This window comes from Bombina bombina, chromosome 6, assembly GCF_027579735.1.
Source record: "Bombina bombina isolate aBomBom1 chromosome 6, aBomBom1.pri, whole genome shotgun sequence".
Classification (NCBI taxonomy): Eukaryota; Metazoa; Chordata; class Amphibia; order Anura; family Bombinatoridae; genus Bombina; species Bombina bombina.
This window is the reverse complement of record NC_069504.1, coordinates 995,202,345-995,222,158: the sequence shown is the minus strand read 5'-3', so window position 1 is coordinate 995,222,158 and position 19,814 is coordinate 995,202,345.

Here is a 19,814-nt window from a genome sequence, read left to right as displayed (position 1 = left end):
ATATATATATATATATATATATATATATATATATAAATGTATTTATGAATAAGTAGAACATATTCTTCTATGTGAAGAACATATTGTGAAATATTCATATTTTCATCTCAGGTTAGTGCACTTGGCAATATGTGATCGTGTTTGTTGTTGTTTTTTCCACTTTTCATTACTCCACTGACTTATATGTGGGAATACATTATCGTGCACACAATATTATAAGTTTGGCTTTTTACATGCATCGGGTTAGCATGCAAGCGAAATCTGTTTACTTTCAACTTGTAATACAAGCGGGAGCGTTAAATACTGCTATTGGGTAAAAAAGTGTATAGCAAGAGATTGGGATAAAACAATAAAATAGGAAAATGAACACAAATTGTTTTTATTCATGATTCAGACAGAGCATTTTTTTTTTTTTTTTTTGCAAATTATTTATTTTAATCAAATGTGCTTCATCCTTATAGGGGTCTATTTATCAAACCCCAGGCAGACATGATTCACTATAGCAAATCATGTTTGCCCTGCATTGCTTAATGACGATAGCATGCTCTTTTGGCATTTAACATTGCACAAGCATTTCACAAGAAATGCTTGTGCAATGCCACCCCCTGCACATTCGTGGCCAAGGTGGCGTACGAGTTAAGGAGCAGCGGTCTTACGCGGGGAGATAGCAGCATCCGCTGCTTGGTAAATCTCCCCCTTAGTGTCCTTTGTTGAAGGAGAAGCAATGCACTACTGGCAAATAAATGGACTAGAAATGTTGGAAATGTAACCTTTTTCCTTGTTTTTACAAATTGCAATGTGAACTTCTTTGACTGCAATAGTCATGTAGACTTGTAACATGAAGCTCCCCTATATTCATTGTAGATATAAAGATTCCTTATGTCAGGCTAATATGTTCTCCTTCTGCTTTCACTCACTAAGATTAAAGAGATACCTCACACATTAGTGGATCAGCTTTGTAAGGCAAAATAGGACACAGTGACATTTATCTGAGTAGAGTTCCTTGAAATTATAGTTTTTTTCATCATGATATAACAGCATCACGTAATTTCTAGACTACTATGTAATATAGAAGTTTATGATGTCATTGTAATCTGTGTACAGATCTGCAGAGCTCTTCACATCACAGTAATGGCTTCATGCTTTGCTTTAGTAAAGGCAATACATCATTTGGTTTAATAAAAGGCTTTCTCATCAGCCTAATGTGTCAGAGATAGAGACTATTAATACCTTACCAATGAGGTACATGAATCCTGAATATATATATATATATATATATATATATATATATATATATATATATATATATATATATATATATATATATATATATACGTTATTACTTTCAAATTAATTAAATGGATCAAATCTTATATTTTATAGATGTGAAATAATGTGCATTCTTTTTTTTAAACAGAACATGAATTTATCCACCAATCAGCAAGGACAACCCAGGTTGTTCACCAAAAATGGGCCGGCATCTAAACTTAGATTTTTGCAGTTCAAATAGAGATACCAAGAGAATAAAGAAAATTTGATAATACGAGTAAATTAGAAAGTTGCTTAAAATTTCATGCTCTATCTGAATTATGAGAGAAAAAATTTGGGTTCAGTGTCCCTTTAATGTATTAGGTCATTCATATTTTAGAAGCCCCGCTTTAGGTATAATCACCAAGGATGGAGAATGGGGTTAGGTACTGAAGTAATTCATCACTCTGGAAGAAGTTAATTGCCACACAAGGTACATGATGACATTTTTTGAGCCCATGTGTGGGCCCACAGCACTGGCATCATGCCCTTATGTGTAAACACATTTACTTAGTATCTGGGTATGCATGATTCATCTATCCTCTGAAATATGGCAGCACCATTACCCTCTGACTGATTGACAAATGCCTGTCTGTGCTGTGCATAGTGAAATAGGTTATTAAACCTCTGCATTATCCAGAAATATTACAGCTTTGTTTCAGGAGGGTCAGGAAGGAATCACGTGCCTCACAACTATACACCAGGTATCAAGGATTTCTGATTGCAGGGGGTGTATATTTTGTGAATAATAGGTTAAAATATTGTCTGTGTGTATGTGAGTTTCTGGAAATATGGGGTTAAATCCCTGCACTTTGTCTATTACTGGAAAATTGAAGTCACAATTAATGTTTTGTGTGTTTTACCAGAAATATTGTAGGTAAATACCTGTTATGTGCGTAGTATGGTGGTAAACCTCTGCTCTGTGTTTGCTACAGGCAATATTTGGGTTAAATCCCTGCTCAATTTGTTGCTTGCACAGGGGCGTAATTCATGCTTTGTTTGCATTACTGGTAGAATGGGGTTAAATCCGTTACTGGCAGGAACAGAATTAAATCCCTGCTCTGTGAGTCTTACTGAAAAAACAGGGAGTTAAACAATATTCTGTGTGTACTTCCAGCAATAAGCTGTTAAAGGGACAGTAAACTCTTTGTAATAATAATAATTATTATTCTTTATTTATAAAGCGCCAACAGATTCCGCAGCCCTGCCCATGGGTACAAGGATAACAGTACAATGGAGAAACAATACAACAAAATTTTGCAGGAAAAAAAAATAAAAAAAAAATAGTTTTCTACAGTTGTGAAATAAAATAACATGTAGGTGAGAATGAACATATTTCAATAAATTAATACCTTGGGTGTTGCATTTTTTTCCAATAGACAAACTCCGCCCACTAGCCTTATTTGAATGTGCCAATATGGACTTGTTACTGGAGTATACACTGCTAGCCACTGTCATTTTCTTAGCAAAACATTCTTTGTTTTGTGATTTCAGTCTTATCATTACACATATGTGGCAGGATAAGGCTTTTTATGCCGTCCATGTGTACGTTGAGCTCTTTGTTGGAACCCATAATTATCAGATTTAAATTACAGGAAAAGGGAGGGAAATAAATAATAAAAGTATTTTGTGAAGTGTACAATAAATAGTTTAAAAATATATCTAATTTTAAGGGATTTACTGTCCCTTTACAGCTCAGCTGTATATAAAAATTGATGGATGAGGAAGTGAAGATTTCTGTTTGTCTATGGTAGCACAAAACCTAATTATGCTCCTGTTAAAGGGACATTAAACCCACAATTTTTTTTTCATGATTTAGATAGAGAAAACATTTTTAAACATTCCAATTTACTTCTATTATCTAATGTTCTTAATTATTTAGCTATCCTTTGCTGAGGAAATAGCAATGCACATGAGTGAGCCAATCACAAGAGGCAGCCACCAATCAGAAACTACTAAGCCTATCTAGATATGCTTTTCAGCTAGGAATATCAAAAGAGTGAATCAAATTAGATAACAGAAGTAAATTAGAAAGTTGTTTAAAATTGCATGCTCTTTCTAAATCATGAAAGAAAAAATGTGGGTTTCATGTCCCTTTAATACGCTTAAGTGTTGCATAACTTTAAAGGAAAACTGTACTATAAAATGTGTTCCCTTTCATGTGCTCCAAATGAGTTGCCATACCCACCCCAAAGTATTAAATGTATAGGAAATTATTCCTTCATGTTTATTTTTGTATTTTAAATATCTGTTTTGCTCATTAAAACCATCACCTGTTCTTCTAAAGGACAAAGCAGACCTTCTAATGGTATCTATGTTTAAACATAGTTGGGTATTGAAATGCTAAGGCTCAGTACAACCAGCTATTTCAAATTAAAAAATATCTCTCTCACCTGCTCCCCACTCAATACTAAGGTTCGATACAACGAAGAGATACTTCCCAGGCGCTATAGTGTTTTTATTAATCCTGCATGCTGTGCTGAGGTGTAGGGGAAAAATCTCATCCACAGCTAGTCCCTGGAGACACCTTTCATTGTATCTAGCAAGACTTATTTACAATAAAAAACAGGCATGAATACTTTATAATTATCAACATTCACACAAACTGTTTTGCAAATATGTTTTATTCATGTTGGGTTTGTAATTATTGATTTGCTAGTGGATCACATATGATATGCTCTTAAAGGGCCATTATATCTGAAAAGTGATATGCTCATCTATGTGCTTAACCCCCACTGCTAGTGCCGTCTGCCATAATTCTACTACATCTACTATGTGTTTAACCCCTTTGCAGGAGTTAAAAACATAGGGCTCCATTTATTAAGCTGTCAATTGAGCTTTTGGGTGAGCCTGCAGCCAATAGTTAAGGGGACAGTCTACTCCATAAATGTTATTGCCTAAAAAAATAGATAATCCCTTTATTACCAATTCCCTAGTTTTACATAACTAACACTGTTATATTAATATACTTTTTACCTCCGTAATTACCTTGTATTTAAGCTTCTGCAGACTGCCAGCTTTTTTCAGTTCTTTTGACAGACTTGCATTATAGCCAATCAGTGCTGACTCCTAGGTAATACCACGGTAATGATCACAATGTTATATATATGGCACACATTAACTAGCACTGTCTAGCTGTAAAAACGGTCAAAATGCAATGAGATAAGAGGCGGCGTTCAAGGGCTTAGAAATTAGCATTAAAGCCTACCTACTGTAGGTTTGGCTTTCAACAAAGAATACTTAGAGAGCAATGCACATTTAACGATAAAAGTAAATTAGAAAGTTGTTTAAAATTGCATGCTCTATCTATCTGAATCACGAAAGTTTAATTTTGACTAGACTGTCCCTTCAAGAAGCAGCAGACTTCTTAACCTCTACACCAGCTCTGAACTGACGGTGATTGCTTAGGCAGTGATAGAATTCATTTATATGACCCTAATTGGCCACAGAAAATGAGACAAGTTAAAACATGCCTATTTAAATATTTAGCTTTTTAGTTTTAATAGATTTATAAAACTATAGTATACTATATGTTGTTCACAGGCGTGCCGCTATGATTATAAGCAATAGCAAATTTGGATATTAATAATTAACATCCAATTCGCAATTGCATATAATAACACCAAAAATGGAAACTTTAAGCCCCTATAGTAACGGCATGCTACTTAAACCAGGGGCGTGATCCGATATACAGCGCAGGTTTTGGCGCAAGCGAGGGAACCCGCACCGCCCGTAATTTCACCTTGCACATCGGGGTATTACATATACCCCGCGGGCAGTTCCTAAAGTGCAGTAAGTCGGATAAACTAGGGATGTCCAGATATAAGCGTAACTACAAATTTCTGGAGTCGCCAGTGACTTACGGCACTTTAGAAACTGCCGGCACCTAAGAAAAGTAACACAAATTTGAAATCTCCCGTAACTGTCTAACACGCCTCCCAAAAATAAGCCCGACACGTATACCCCTATATCCGCAATCCCCCCTCTCACTCCTAATAATAAATGTATTAACCCCTAGACCGACAACCCCCCACAATGCAATAAGCCTAATTATTAACCCCTAAACCGCCATAGCCCACATAGCCTATTAAATCTATTAACCCCTAATCTGCCGCCGCCAACGTCGCCACCGCTATAATAAAGTTATTAACCCCTAACCCTAACACCCCCCTAACTTAAATATTATTTAAATAAATCTAAATAATACTACTATTAATAACTAAATTATTCCTATTTAAAACTAAATACTTACCTAGAAAATAAACCCTAAGATAGCTACAACATAATTAATAATTACATTGTAGCTATTTTAGGATTTATTTTTATTTTACAGGCAACTTTGTATTTATTTTAACTAGGTACAATAGCTATTAAATAGTTAATAACTATTTAATAGCTACCTAGTTAAAATAATTACAAATATACCTGTAAAATAAAACCTAACCTAAGTTACAATTACACCTAACACTACACTATCATTCAATTAATTAAGTAAATTAACTACAATTAGCTAAAATTAAATATAATTAAATAAAATAAACTATAGTACAAAAACAAACACTAAATTACAGAAAATAAAAAAAATACAAGAGGTTTAAACTAATTACACCTAATCTAAGCCCCCTAATAAAATAAAAAAGCCCCCTAAAATAATAAAATGCCCTACCCTATACTAAATTACAAATAGCCCTTAAAAGTGCTTTTTGCGGGGCATTGCCCCAAAGTAATCAGCTCTTTTACCTGTAAAAAAAGAAATACAACCCCCCCAACATTAAAACCCACCACCCACACCCAACCTTACTCTAAAACCCACCCAATCCCCCCTTACAACAATCTAACACTATCCCACAGAAATCTTCATCCTATCCGGGCAGAAGAGGACATCCGGACCGGCAGAAGTCTTCATCCAAGCTGCATCTTCTATCTTCTTCCATCTGACGAGGAGCGGCTCCATCTTGAAGTCATCCGGCGCGGAGCATCCTTCCAGCACGACGACTACTCGACAAATGACGGTTCCTTTAAATGACATCATCCAAGATGGCATCCCTCGAATTCCGATTGGTTGATAGGATTCTATCAGCCAATCGGAATTAAGGTAGGAAAAATCCGATTGGCTGATTTAATCAGCCAATCGGATTGAAGTTCAATCAGTATATATATATATATATATATATATATATATATAATTATTATAATCTCTTTATTTTCAGAATATTTTGCAAATATTTCTAACCCTTTAAGGAGTTGAAAATGGCTCAACAACAAAGGTGGTAGTAAGTAAGACAACTAGTTTTATTAGTACCGGTGTTTAAAGGAAAGACAAATATGTTATTTCTTTTATGTAATTGGCAAGAGTCCATGAGCTAGTGACGTATGGGATATACAATCCTACCAGGAGGGGCAAAGTTTCCCAAACCTCAAAATGCCTATAAATAAACCCCTCACCACACCCACAATTCAGTTTTACAAACTTTGCCTCCTATGGAGGTGGTGAAGTAAGTTTGTGCTAAGATTTCTACGTTGATATTTCGGCATCATAGTTGACGCTGAAGCCTTACACACGGTTGCGTCATTAGTGACACAAGTGTGTCATTTCCGGTTATTATTGGCCCCAAAAAAGTTTTCAGTTACGTTGTGCGTCATTTTAGAAGTTTTTATTCTTCCTGTGCTAAAGGTCAGAACTAGTCTGAGACTAAAGCTTAAACCAAAAGGGTGGATATATTAAAAATAATAAAATTAATAAATGGATATATATATCTAAAGATCAGATTTAATTTGTAATTCCATAAATTATTAAAACTGAATATTGAAATAAATTAAATTCCCTGAACACAAAAGGTATATTATACAAAATTGCATAAAAAATCACAACATTTAAAAATACATAGATATAAATATAAATATGAAAAATAAAAAATTGATTATAGAGGAAAAAGAAGGGATCTATCAACAATTTTTTATTTTTCATATTTATATTTATATCTATGTATTTTTAAATGTTGTGATTTTTTATGCAATTTTGTGTAATATACCTTTTGTCATTTGTAATAGTTGTCATGATAAACTTTTACATGCAGATAGTGTGTCCATCAGTAATAATACATTGCCAGTTGCAGTTCCTTCAACTTCTAATGTACATGATATACCTATGCATTTTAAAGAATTTATTTCTGATTCTATCCAGAAGGCTTTGTCTGCATTTCCACCTTCTAATAAATGTAATAAAGACTATTTAGACAGTCTTAATTTGTACACAGATAGCGACGTTTCGGTGTCACAGCACCTTATTCATGCTTGAATAAGGTGCTGTGACACCGAAACATCGCTATCTGTGTACAAATAAAGACTGTCTAAATAGTGCTGGAGACCTTGCTTGTTATTACATATTTGTGTTTGGGCTTTGCAGCGCCCTAAGATCTACCATGCACCACTCCGCTCCAGTGTGCTGGTCCCTGACTTTGTTTTGTTCTAATAAATGTAAAAGGTCTTTTAAAACTTCTCATTCAGTTGATGAAATTTCAAATGACCAACAACATAATAATTTATCCTCCTCTGATGAGGATCTATCTGATACAGAAGATCCTTCCTCAGACATTGACACTGACAAATCTACTTATTTATTTAAAATAGAGTATATGCGTTCTTTATTAAAAGAAATGTTAATTACTTTGGATATTGAGTGAGGTAACCAGTCCTCTTGACGTTAAATCTAATAAACATTTAAATGCTGTTTTTAAACCTCCTGTGGTTTTCCTATTCCTGAGGCTATTTCTGATATGATTTCTAAGGAATGGAATAAGCCAGGTACTTCTTTTATTCCTTCTTCAAGGTTTAAAAAATTGTATCCTTTACCAGCAAATTCTATAGAGTTTTAGGAAAAAATCCTCAAAGTTGATGGGGCTATTTCTACTCTTGCTAAACGTACCATTATTCCTATGGAAGATAGTACTTCCTTTAAGGATCCTTTAGATAGGAAGCTTGAATTTTATCTAGGGAAAGCCTATTTATATTCAGGTCATCTTCTCAGACCTGCAATTTCTTTGGCTGATGTTGCGGCTGCATCAACTTTCTGGTTGGAGAATTTAGCGCAACAAGAATTGGATTCTGACATATCTAGCATTATTCGCTTACTGCAATAAGCTAATCATTTTATTTGTGATGCCATTTTTGATATTATCAAAATTGATGTTAGATCCATGTCTTTAGCTATATTAGCTAGAAGAGCTTTGTGGCTTAAATCTTGGAATGCTGATATGACATCTAAATCTAGATTACTATCTCTTTCTTTCCAAGGTAATAATTTATTTGGTTCTCAGTTGGATTCTATTATTTCAACTGTCACTGTGGGAAAGGGAGTTTTTCTGCCTCAGGATAAAAAACCTAAGGGTAAATCTAAGGATTCTAACCGTTTTCGTTCCTTTCGTCAAAATAAGGAACAAAAACTCAATCCTTTCCCCAAGGAATCGGTTTCCAATTGGAAGCCTTCCTCAAATTGGAATAAATTCAAGCCATTTAGAAACCAATGTCAGCCCCTAAGTCTGCATGAAGGTGCGGCCCTCATTCCAGCTCAGTTGGTAGGGGGCAGATAAAGGTTTTTCAAGGATATTTGGATAAATTCTGTCCAAAATCAATGGATTCAGAGCATTGTCTCTCAAGGGTATCAAATAGGATTCAGAGTAAGACCTCCTGTGAGAAGATTTTTTCTCTCACGTATCCCAAGCAAATCCAGTAAAAGCTCAGGCTTTCCTGAAGTGTGTTTCAGACCTGGAGTCTCCAGGGGTAATCATGCCGGTTCCTTTTCAGGAACAAGGTTTGGGGTTTTATTCAAATCTATTCATTGTCCCAAAGAAGGAAAATTTATTCAGACCAGTTCTGGATCTGAAAATTTTGAATCGTTATGTAAGAGTACCAACTTTCAAGATGGTGACTATAAGGACTATTCTGCGTTTTGTTCAGCGAGGACATTATATGTCTACAATAGACTTGCAGAATGCATACCTTCATATTCCGATTCATCCAGAACATTATCAGTTCCTGAGATTCTCTTTTTTAGACAAGCATTACCAATTTGTTGCTCTTCCATTTGGCCTAGCAACAGCTCCAAGAATCTTTTCAAAGGTTCTAGATGACCTACTCTCTGTAATCAGAGAACAGGGTATTGCAGTGTTTCCTTATTTGGACGATATCTTGGTACTAGCTCAGTCTTTACGTTCTGCAGAATCTCACACAAATCAACTAGTGTTGTTTCTTCGGAAACATGGTTGGAGGATCAATTTACCAAAAAGTTTCTTGATTCCTCAGACAAGGGTCACCTTTATATGCTTCCATATAGATTCAGTGTCCATGACTCTGTCTCTAACAGACAAGAAACGTTTAAAATTGGTTGCAGCCTGCCGGCACCTTCAGTCTCAGTCATTCCCTTCAGTGGCTATGTGCATGGAAGTTTTAGGTCTCATGACTGCAGTATCGGACGCGATCCCCTTTGCTCGTTTTCACATGAGACCTCTACAGCTTTGTATGCTGAACCAATGGTGCAGGGATTATACAAAGATATCACAATTAATATCCTTAAATCCCAATGTATGACACTCTCTGATGTGGTGGATAGATCACCATTGTTTAGTTCAAGGGGCTTCTTTTGTTCGGACGACCTGGACTGTGATCACAACAGATTTGAGTCTTTCAGGTTGGGGAACTGTTTGGGGATCTCTGACAGCACAAGGGGTTTGGAAATCTCAAGAGGGGAGATTACCAATAAATATTTTAGAACTCTTTGCAATTCTCAGAGCACTTCAGTTTTGGCCTCTTTTAAAGAGAGAACCGTTCCTTTTTTTTTTAGACAGACAATATCACAACAGTGGCATATGTCAATCATCAGGGTCGGACTCACAGTCCCCAAGCTATGAAAGAAGTATCTTGGATACTTGCTTGGGCGGAATCCAGCCCCAGTCTAATCTCTGCGGTGCATATCCCAGGTGTAGACATTTGGGAGGCGGATTATCTCAACCGTCAGACTTTACATTTGGGGCAGTGGTCTCTCTATCCAGATGTGTTTTCTCAGATTGTTCAGATGTGGGGTTCTTCCAGAGATAGATCTCATGGTCTCTCATCTAAACAAGAAACTTTCCAGATATCTGTCCAGGTCTAGGGATGTTCAGGCGGAAGCAGTGGATGTGCTGACACTTCCTTGGTGTTATCATCCTGCTTACATTTTCCCGCCTCTAGTTCTCCTTCCATGAGTGATCTCCAAATTCATCATGGAACAATCTTTTGTGTTGCTGGTGGCTCCAGCATGGCCACAAAGGTTTTGGTATGCGGATCTGGTTCGGATGTCCAGTTGCCCGCCTTGGCCACTTCCGTTAAGGCTGGACCTACTGTCTCAAGGTCCGTTTTTCCATCAGGATCTCAAATCATTAAATTTGAAGGTATGGAAATTGAACGCTTAGTACTAAGTTATAGAGGTTTCTCTGACTCAGTGATTAATACTATGTTACAAACTCGTAAATCTGTCTCTAAAAAGATTTATTATAGAGTTTGGAAGACTTACATTTCATGGTGTTCTCATGAATTCTCTTGGCATTCTTTTAGAATTCCTAGAATTTTACAGTTTCTTCAGGATGGTTTGGATAAGGGTTTGTCTGCAAGTTCCTTGAAGGGACAAATCTCTGCTCTTTCTGTTTTATTTCACAGAAAGATTGCTATACTTCCTGATATTCACTGTTTTGTACAGGCTTTAGTTCATATTAAGCCTGTCATTAAATCAATTTCTCCTCCTTGGAGTCTTAATTTGGTTTTGAAGGCTTTTCAGGCTCCTCCATTTGAGCCTATGCATTCTTTGGACATTAAACTACTTTCTTGGAAAGTTTTGTTCCTTTTGGCTATCTCTTCTGCTAGAAGAGTTCCTGAGCTATCTGCTCTTTCTTGTGAGTGTCCTTTTCTGATTTTTCATCATGATAAGGCAGTTTTGCTGACTTCTTTTCAATTTTTACCTAAGGTTGTGAATTCTAACAACATTAGTAGAGAAATTGTTGTCCCTTCCTTGTGTCCTAATCCTAAGAATTCTTTGGAAAGATCCTTACATTCTTTGGATGTGGTAAGAGCTTTGAAATATTATGTGGAAGCTACTAAAGATTTCAGGAAGACTTCCTGTCTATTTGTTTTATTTTCTGGTCCTAGGAAAGGTCAGAAGACTTCTGCTATTTCCTTGGCTTCTTGGTTGAAACGTTTGATTCATCAAGCTTATTTGGAGTCGGGTCAGGCCCCGCCTCAGAGAATTACAGCTCATTCTACTAGATCAGTCTCCACTTCTTGGGCCTTTAAGAATGAAGCTTCAGTTGATCAGATTTGCAAAGCGGCAACTTGGTCCTGTTTGCATACTATTACTAAATTCTTACGTTTTGATGTATTTGCTTCTTCAGAAGCAGTTTTTGGTAGAAAAGTTCTTCAGGCAGCTGTTTCAGTTTAATTCTTCTGCTTTTGATTTAAGTTTTTTTCTTTCATTTATGAGAATAAACTTATTTTTTTGGGTTGTGGATTAATTTTTTCAGCGGAAAATGGCTGTTTTTATCCTTCCCTCTCTAGTGACTCTTGCGTGAAGTTCCACATCTTGGATATTGCTATCCCATACGTGACTAGCTCATGGACTCTTGCCAATTACATGAAAGAAAACATAATTTATGCAAGAACTTACCTGATAAATGAATTTCTTTCATATAGACAAGAGTCCATGAGGCCCACCTTTTTTATGGTGGTTATGATTTTTTGTTTAAAGCACAATTATTTCCAAATTTCTTTTGTTGATTCTTTCTACTCCTTTCTTTATCACCTCACTGCTTGGCTATTCGTTAAACTGAATTGTGGGTGTGGTGAGGGGTGTATTTATAGGCATTTTGAGGTTTGGGAAACTTTTCCCCTCCTGGCAGGATTGTATATCCCATACGTCACTAGCTCATGGACTCTTGCCAATATGAAAGAAATTAATTTATCAGGTAAGTTCTTACATAAATTATGTTTTTTTTTAGTTGATGGGATAAGGATCAATGCCTTTTTCAGACCTTCTGGTTGCAAAGAACATGTACAACCAAAATGATCTCTTGAGTTTCAAAATGTCATTCTGTCACTACCATTCTTTTCATTACATGATTTTCAGTACTTTAAACTTTGAAAATATAAAAATGTTCAGTAGTTCTGATGATTTTTTTTTTACTTACTGCTCTTTAATCTTTGGCTCCAGGCAGAAGTAATGCCTCTGGTATTCATAGAAAAATGCCATTACAGAACATTGTCTTCCTACCTCAGATGTAAACGATTAAACTCGAAACAAAAGTATATTTATTATGAAATGAACATTGTATTTCACATACATTTAACAAAGTAGTTTGCCCAATCTATTTTGCACAATGAAAGATATAATATTGGATACATTTGCCAGAGCATAATAGATATTAGGTTTGTGTCGCAGCAAATAATTTGTTTCAGACAAACCATTCATGACGAATATTTAGTAAAAATTGTTTTCAGAATATTCGTTTGCTGCATTGTTTGGTATTCATTTAGTTTTATATGAAACGAATACTGAATATTCATTAACATTTTACATTGGTTTTCGTTAAATGAATGTAAATGTATCTTTGCTGCAGGTGGCACTGTGTCACTGTCACCTGTAGGGCTTATACTTACCTATAGCGCGCTGGGGAGCTGCTCTAATCCGATAAACTTCTTCCTGAACCGCGCTAATAGGAGGATTAGCGTTGCGGATCCCCTAGCCTGCATTAGAGGATTTTTTCCTGTCTGTTTTAACCCAATTTTAATAAGGCATTTCTTTAAAAGGTTTGCAAGCTTTCACATCCCTGCAGCTATCATAAGGCTTTATTTCAAGGTCTACAAAAAGCTCTTCAAATGGGTTTTCTCAGTTCAATAGGCTATTTTCAAAAATACATTCCTGTAATATATAAAACGTTTTCTCATGGTTTTTGAATGTCTTCGCACAGAATACCATTTAACATGTTCATAAGTGATATTGGAAGTGGGCCTAAGGGGAAGGTTTGCTTGTTTGCTGATGATACAAACAATTGTAACAGGGTAGATGTTCCAGGAGGGGTTGATCAAATGAACTGTGATATTAAAAAACTAGAGGACTGGTCAAATAAATAGGATATGAAATTTAACATTACCAAGAGCAAAATTATGCATATAGGGTCCAAAAACCCAAAGGCCAATTATAGTCTCAATGGTACATTACTGACTGTAACTAAAGAAGAAAGGGACTTGGGAATTATTATTTCAGATGATTTAAAATTTGGTACACAATGCAGCAGTGCAGCCAGTAAGGCCAGTCGAATACTTTGTTTCATTGGAAGAGATATTAGTAGCAGACATTCTAAGGTTCTTATGCCACTTTACAGATCATTAGTTAGACCAAATCTGGAATACTGTGTACAGTTCTGGAGACCATATCTTCAGAAAGCTATAAATAAACTAGAAGCTGTCCAAAGAAGGGCTACTAAAATGGTACATTGTCTAATATATAAAATGTACAAAGAAAGACTCCATGATCTAAATATGTATAGTTTAGAGGATAGAAGGGAAAGAGGCGACATTATAGAAACCTAGATAGAAGGGACTTAATAAAATAGAAGCTGAAAGCATTTTTTTCACAAAAAAATAAATGCCAAAATAAGGGATCACAATCTAAAGTTAGAGGGTAGCAAATTCAGGAGAAATTTGAGGACGCATTTTTTTACAGAAAGGGTGGTGGATTCATGGAATAAACTTCCATTTGAGGTGGTAAACACAAAGACTGTAAAGGAATTAAAAAATGTTTGGGACATGCATAAGGCTATCCTAAGGAAAAAAGTAACATGTAATATGGGTAGACTTGATGGGCCTTTTTGGTTCTTATCTACCGTCAAATTCTATGTTTCTATGTTTCTATCAGCTGAGATTCACCAACAGAGCTATACCAATCCCTCTTCTAGAAAACCCTAATTGGCCTGGTTCACACAACATATCTTTTTTTTTTTTTTGGGGGGGGGGGGCATGCTGGGTGATCTTCCACCATTTGAAGTGAGTTAAACCAAAGGTGCCAGGAACACACCCCAGTTTCAGGCATGATCACATGCAGAAATGTAATATCCTTGCACGCCTCTTGAAGTGGAAACGGCAACAGCGCTTCTTTTTTTTTTTTTTTTTTTTTAAATGGTTATAATAGTGCTAGATCACACTTAAAACTATAAAACATGTTCACAGATACATTATTATCATTATTGCCATGCAGCTTTTGAGCATTAAAAATGTTAATTGAAAATGTACACAAAGTGATAGAAAATAGAAAATTGCACACATCACATTAGAAATATTTATTAAATTGTAATCATACAGGATGGGTGAAAATTGTTCTGTAGTGTTCTTGTCTAGCCATGCCAACTGACTGTCCAACTCCACCCATAGCATGCTCAACTATAGGCCTCCCTGATCACATTTAAGGGTGTATACCACACATATTTACATTTATAGGTCAGTCACTGATGAGTTCCATAAATTTGGGAAGCAAATTAAGTAGACTTAAAGGGATAGGAAACCCCAACATTTTCTCTCATTATTTGAATAGAACATACAATTTTAAACAGCTTTCCATTTTACTTCTATTATCAAATTTGCTTCAGTCTTTTGTTATCCTTTGCTAAAAAAACAGCATTGCCCTACTGGTAGCTAGATGAACATATCTAGTTAGCCAATCACAAGAGACAAATGTGTGCAGGCACCAATCAGCAGCTAGACCCCACTAGTGTAGGATATGTGCAAATTCTTTTTAAAAAGAGATACCAAGGGAACGAAGCACATTTGAAAATATAAGTGAATTAAAAAGTGTATTAAAATGACATGCTCTATCTGAATCATGCAAGTTTAATTTTCACTTTCCTATCCCTTTAATTTGAACTACTTTTGTCCCATCCTGTTTAAAATCTATTGTAGGATTGAAAGCTTTTCATGGTTCCTTACCATTTTCCAAATATGTACTGGAAAGAATTATAAAAAGTGTATAACCCTATCCAAATGAATAATAATATAGTTAGATTTTTATATCATAGTGATTGCTTTCATTATATTGGAGAGTTTATAGATTTAAAATTGCAAAATGCTTCAAAAAGTAGATTCAGAGAATTTACTCCTTTTGGAAATTTCACTTAAAAAAAAATAAAAATAAAACAATTCCAAGAGATATAACACAATTATAATAACTGGAAATAATAATCTAATGTTTCATGTTAAGTGATACAAGAAATGTCTGAAATGTTCTTGAAATAACTGAGGTCATCTGCATATAGCTCTACTTAGGAGGCTTCCCACTGCCTCCTTCACAGTGAGATGCAATTTAAAATTTTACACATTGAGTTTTTGGTTTCTCAAAGACTTATAAATATAGTTTTAAATATTCTGCTAGTTGTTTGAGACAAAGTGGCAAAATAAAGTTAGTCTTTAACATTATTAACCATATTGAAATTATGTCATGAAATAACAATGTATTTTGTAACTCTTCTTTTTACCCTATTAACCCCTAAACCGCAAAACCCCAACATTGCAATAAACCTATTTACCCTATTAACCCCTAAACCACAAAATCCCTACATCACAATAAACCTATTTACCCTATTAACCCCTAAACCGCAAAACCAACCCCAACATTGCAATAAACCTATTTACCCTATTAACCCCTAAACCACAAAACCCCTACATCACAATAAACCTATTTACCCTATTAAACCCTAAACCGCAAAACCAACCCCAACATTGCAATAAACCTATTTACCCTATTAACCCCTAAACCGCAAAACCCCTACATCACAATAAACCTATTTAACTTATTAACCCTTTAAACCGCCAAAATCCACAAAGCAAATAACTATTTAAATAACTAAGTACAGTACACTAACCTAACACCCCCTAACCTATCACCCCCTAAGCTAACACCCCATTAAATAAACCCAAATTACCTAAACTAATACATTCTAAAGTTACAAAAAATAAAAAAAAATAAGTTTACAAAAAATAAAAAAAGTTAACATTACAGAAAATAAAAAAATCAAATTACCAAATTTAACAAAATTAAACCTAATCCCTATTAAAATAAAAAAGACCCCCCCCCAAAATAAAAACACCTCCTACTCTAATAATAAACTACCAGCAGCCCTTTAAAGGGCTTTTTGCAGGGCATTTCCCCAAGATAATTAGCTCTTTTACAAAAAATATACAAAGTCCCACCTAACATTAAACCCCCCCGCCCCTTAAAATAAAAGAGCCTAACACTAAAAAACCTAAACTACCCATTGCCCTGAAAAGGGCATTTGTTTGGGCATTGCCCTTAAAAGGGCATTTAGCTTTTTCTGCCCATCCCCTCATCTAAATAAAACAAATCCCCCCAAAAAACCCTTAACAAATCCTAAGTCTAACCCCCAGGTTGGTACTCATGGTTCCTGAAGTCCTGCGGAGAAGGTCCTGTTCCAGGCGGTGAAGTCTTCTTCCAAGCGCAACCTCTTCTTCTTCCAGGTACATCCTGCGCGGAGCAGAGCCGAAGACCGCGGAGCTGAAGACTGTCGACTCTGGAACTGAAGACCGGTGACCGCGAAGCCATGGAGCGTGGAGGATCCTCTTCGTACGATCTCCGCTGTACACTGAATAGTGAATTCAAGGTACACGATTAAAGATGGCTTCCCTTGAATTCCTATTGGCTGATTTGATTCTTCCAATTCAAATCAGCCAATAGGATGAAAGCTACTCAAATCCTATTAGCTGTTTAACCCCTTAATGACCACAATGTACCCTGTATGTCACTGGTCATTAAGGTTTTTTTCAGGACATAATAGCACAAGTCTAGCAAGAAGACGCTATTAATACACTCCCTCCAGCAGGCTTTGTGGAATAGAGCAGTCTCAACGCTGGTGGCAAGACCACGCTATAAAACAATCAAGTCCCAAAAAAAGGCCAGTGACATACAGGGTACGTCGCTGGTCCTTAAGGGGTTAAATTAGCCAATAGGATAAGAGCAAGTGAAATTTTATTGCCTATTCAAATCAGTTGGAAGAATCAAATCATCCAATAGGAATTCAAGGGACGCCATCTTTAATCGCGTACCTTGAATTCACTATTTAGTGTACGGCGGAGATCATATGAAGAGAATCCTCCATGCTCCATGGCTCCACGGTCGCCGGTCTTCAATTCCAGGGTCGCCGGTCTTCAGCTCTGAGGTCTTCAGTCTTCAGCTCCGCTCTGGTAGTTTATTATTAGAGTAGTGTTTTTTGTGGGGGGGGGGGTCTTTTTTATTTTCATAGGGATTAGGTTTAATTTTGTTAAAAAATTTTTTTGTAACTTTAGAATGTATTAGTTTAGGTAATTTGGGTTTATTTAATGAGGTGTTAGGTTAGGGGTTGTTATGTTAGGGGGTGTTAGGTAAGTGTACTGTACTTAGTTATTTAAATAGTTATTTGCGTTGTGGGTTTTTGCGGTTTAAAGGGTTAATGTGAATTTCTTTTGCATGATGTACAGAGTCCACGGATTCATCCTAACTTGTGGGATATTGTCCTTCCTGACAGGAAGTAGCAAAGAGAGCACCACAGCAGAGCTGTCTATATAGCTCCCCCCTTAACTCCACCCCCCAGTCATTCTCTTTGCTGGCTCTAAGCAGGAAGAGTAAAGAGAAGAGGTGTTAAACTGTTAGTTTTATTTTATCTTCAATCTTATTTTTAAATGGTACCGGTGTTGTACTATTTACTTTCAGGCAGGACATAGATGAAGATTTCTGCCTGGAAGATGATGATCTTAGCATTTGTAACTAAGGTCCACTGCTGTTCCCACAGAAGCTAAGGAGTACAGGAAAACTTCAGTGTGAGGAACGGTTTCTTGCAATACAGCAATGAGGTATGCTCAGTCATATTTTTTGCAGAGACTGTGTTAACTCAGAAAGGCTGACAGTGTCCCCATTAGGGGAAGGGTAAGCAGTAATCCTAGTGTTATCAGAGGTTTTTACTAGCTTGCATAAAGGGTTAATATTTTGTGGGCACTCAGTTTGTTATGTGAATTTCGGACAAACCTTTTTGTGTCTGGGAGTAACGTTTTCTGTTTTATGGGACATTTGCTTGAGGGTTCTTTGGGGTTGTTTATAACCCACATGGCTTTCAGGCAGGGTTTGTTAGTTTTGCATAGGCCCCAGCAACATCGAGTGAGGTGGGCGAGGCCTACATTTACAAGCATCAAGCAACTTCTCCTGAGGTCCTGATAGTCTTCTGAGGGACTAATTGAAGTTTAAACCCCATATTATTGCTTCCTAAGGGCAGGTAGGGCCACAGCTGAGCTGTGGCAAGGTGCTATAGGGGTTTTTAACCAGTTTTAGACGTATTTCAATCCGTTTTTTTCATTTGGGGGTTTATTGTTTATTAACTTGTGGTGCAATCCTTCTAAAGCTTAGTGGGTACACTGTTAAAATTTCAGAAAAATTTAACCTGTTTTGCAGTTTGTGTATGCCTTTTTTCTCTAGGCATTTTTGCAAATTGTGTTTTTTTTTCATTAAATAAAGTGTTTTCCAAGCTTGCTTGCTTTATTACTAGTCTGTTAAACATGTCTGACAGTGAGGAAACTCATTGTTCAATTTGTTTAGAAGCCATTGTGGAACCCCCTCTTAGAATGTGTCCTACTTCTACTGATATGTCTATAAATTGCAAACAGCATATTTTGACTTATAAAAGTTTGGCATTAGATGATTCTCCGTCAGAAGGAAATCAGGTTTTGCTATCTAGTTCTCCCCAAGTGTCACAACCAGTAACGCCCGCACAAGCGACGCCAAGTACTTCTAGTGCGTCTAATTCTTTCACCTTGCAAGATATGGCTTCAGTTATGAATACTACCCTCACAGAGGTTTTATCTAATCTGCCTGGGTTGCAAGGGAAGCGCAGAAGCTCTGGGTTAAGAACAAATGCTGAGACTTTTGACGCTTTAGTAGCTGTATCCGATATTCCCTCACAATGTTCTGAAGTAGGGGTGAGGGATTTGCTGTCTGAGGGAGAGATTTATGATTCAGGAAAGATGTTCTCACAGACAGATTCAGATATGACAGCATTTCAATTTAAACTAGAGCACCTCCGCTTATTGCTCAGGGAGGTTTTAGCTACTCTGGATGATTGTGACCCTATTGTAGTTCCAGAGAAATTGTGTAAAATTGACAAATATTTAGAGGTTCCTGTTTACACTGATGTGTTTCCGGTCCCTAAGAGGATTTCGGACATTGTTACTAAGGAGTGGGATAAACCAGGTATTCCGTTCTCTCCCCCTCCTGTTTTTAAGAAAATGTTTCCCATTTCTGACACCATAAAGGACTCATGGCAGACGGTCCCTAAGGTGGAGGGAGCTATTTCTACCCTGGCTAAGCGTACAACTATACCTATTGAAGACAGTTGTGCTTTCATTGATCCTATGGATAAAAAATTAGAGGGTCTCCTAAAGAAAATTTTTGCTCA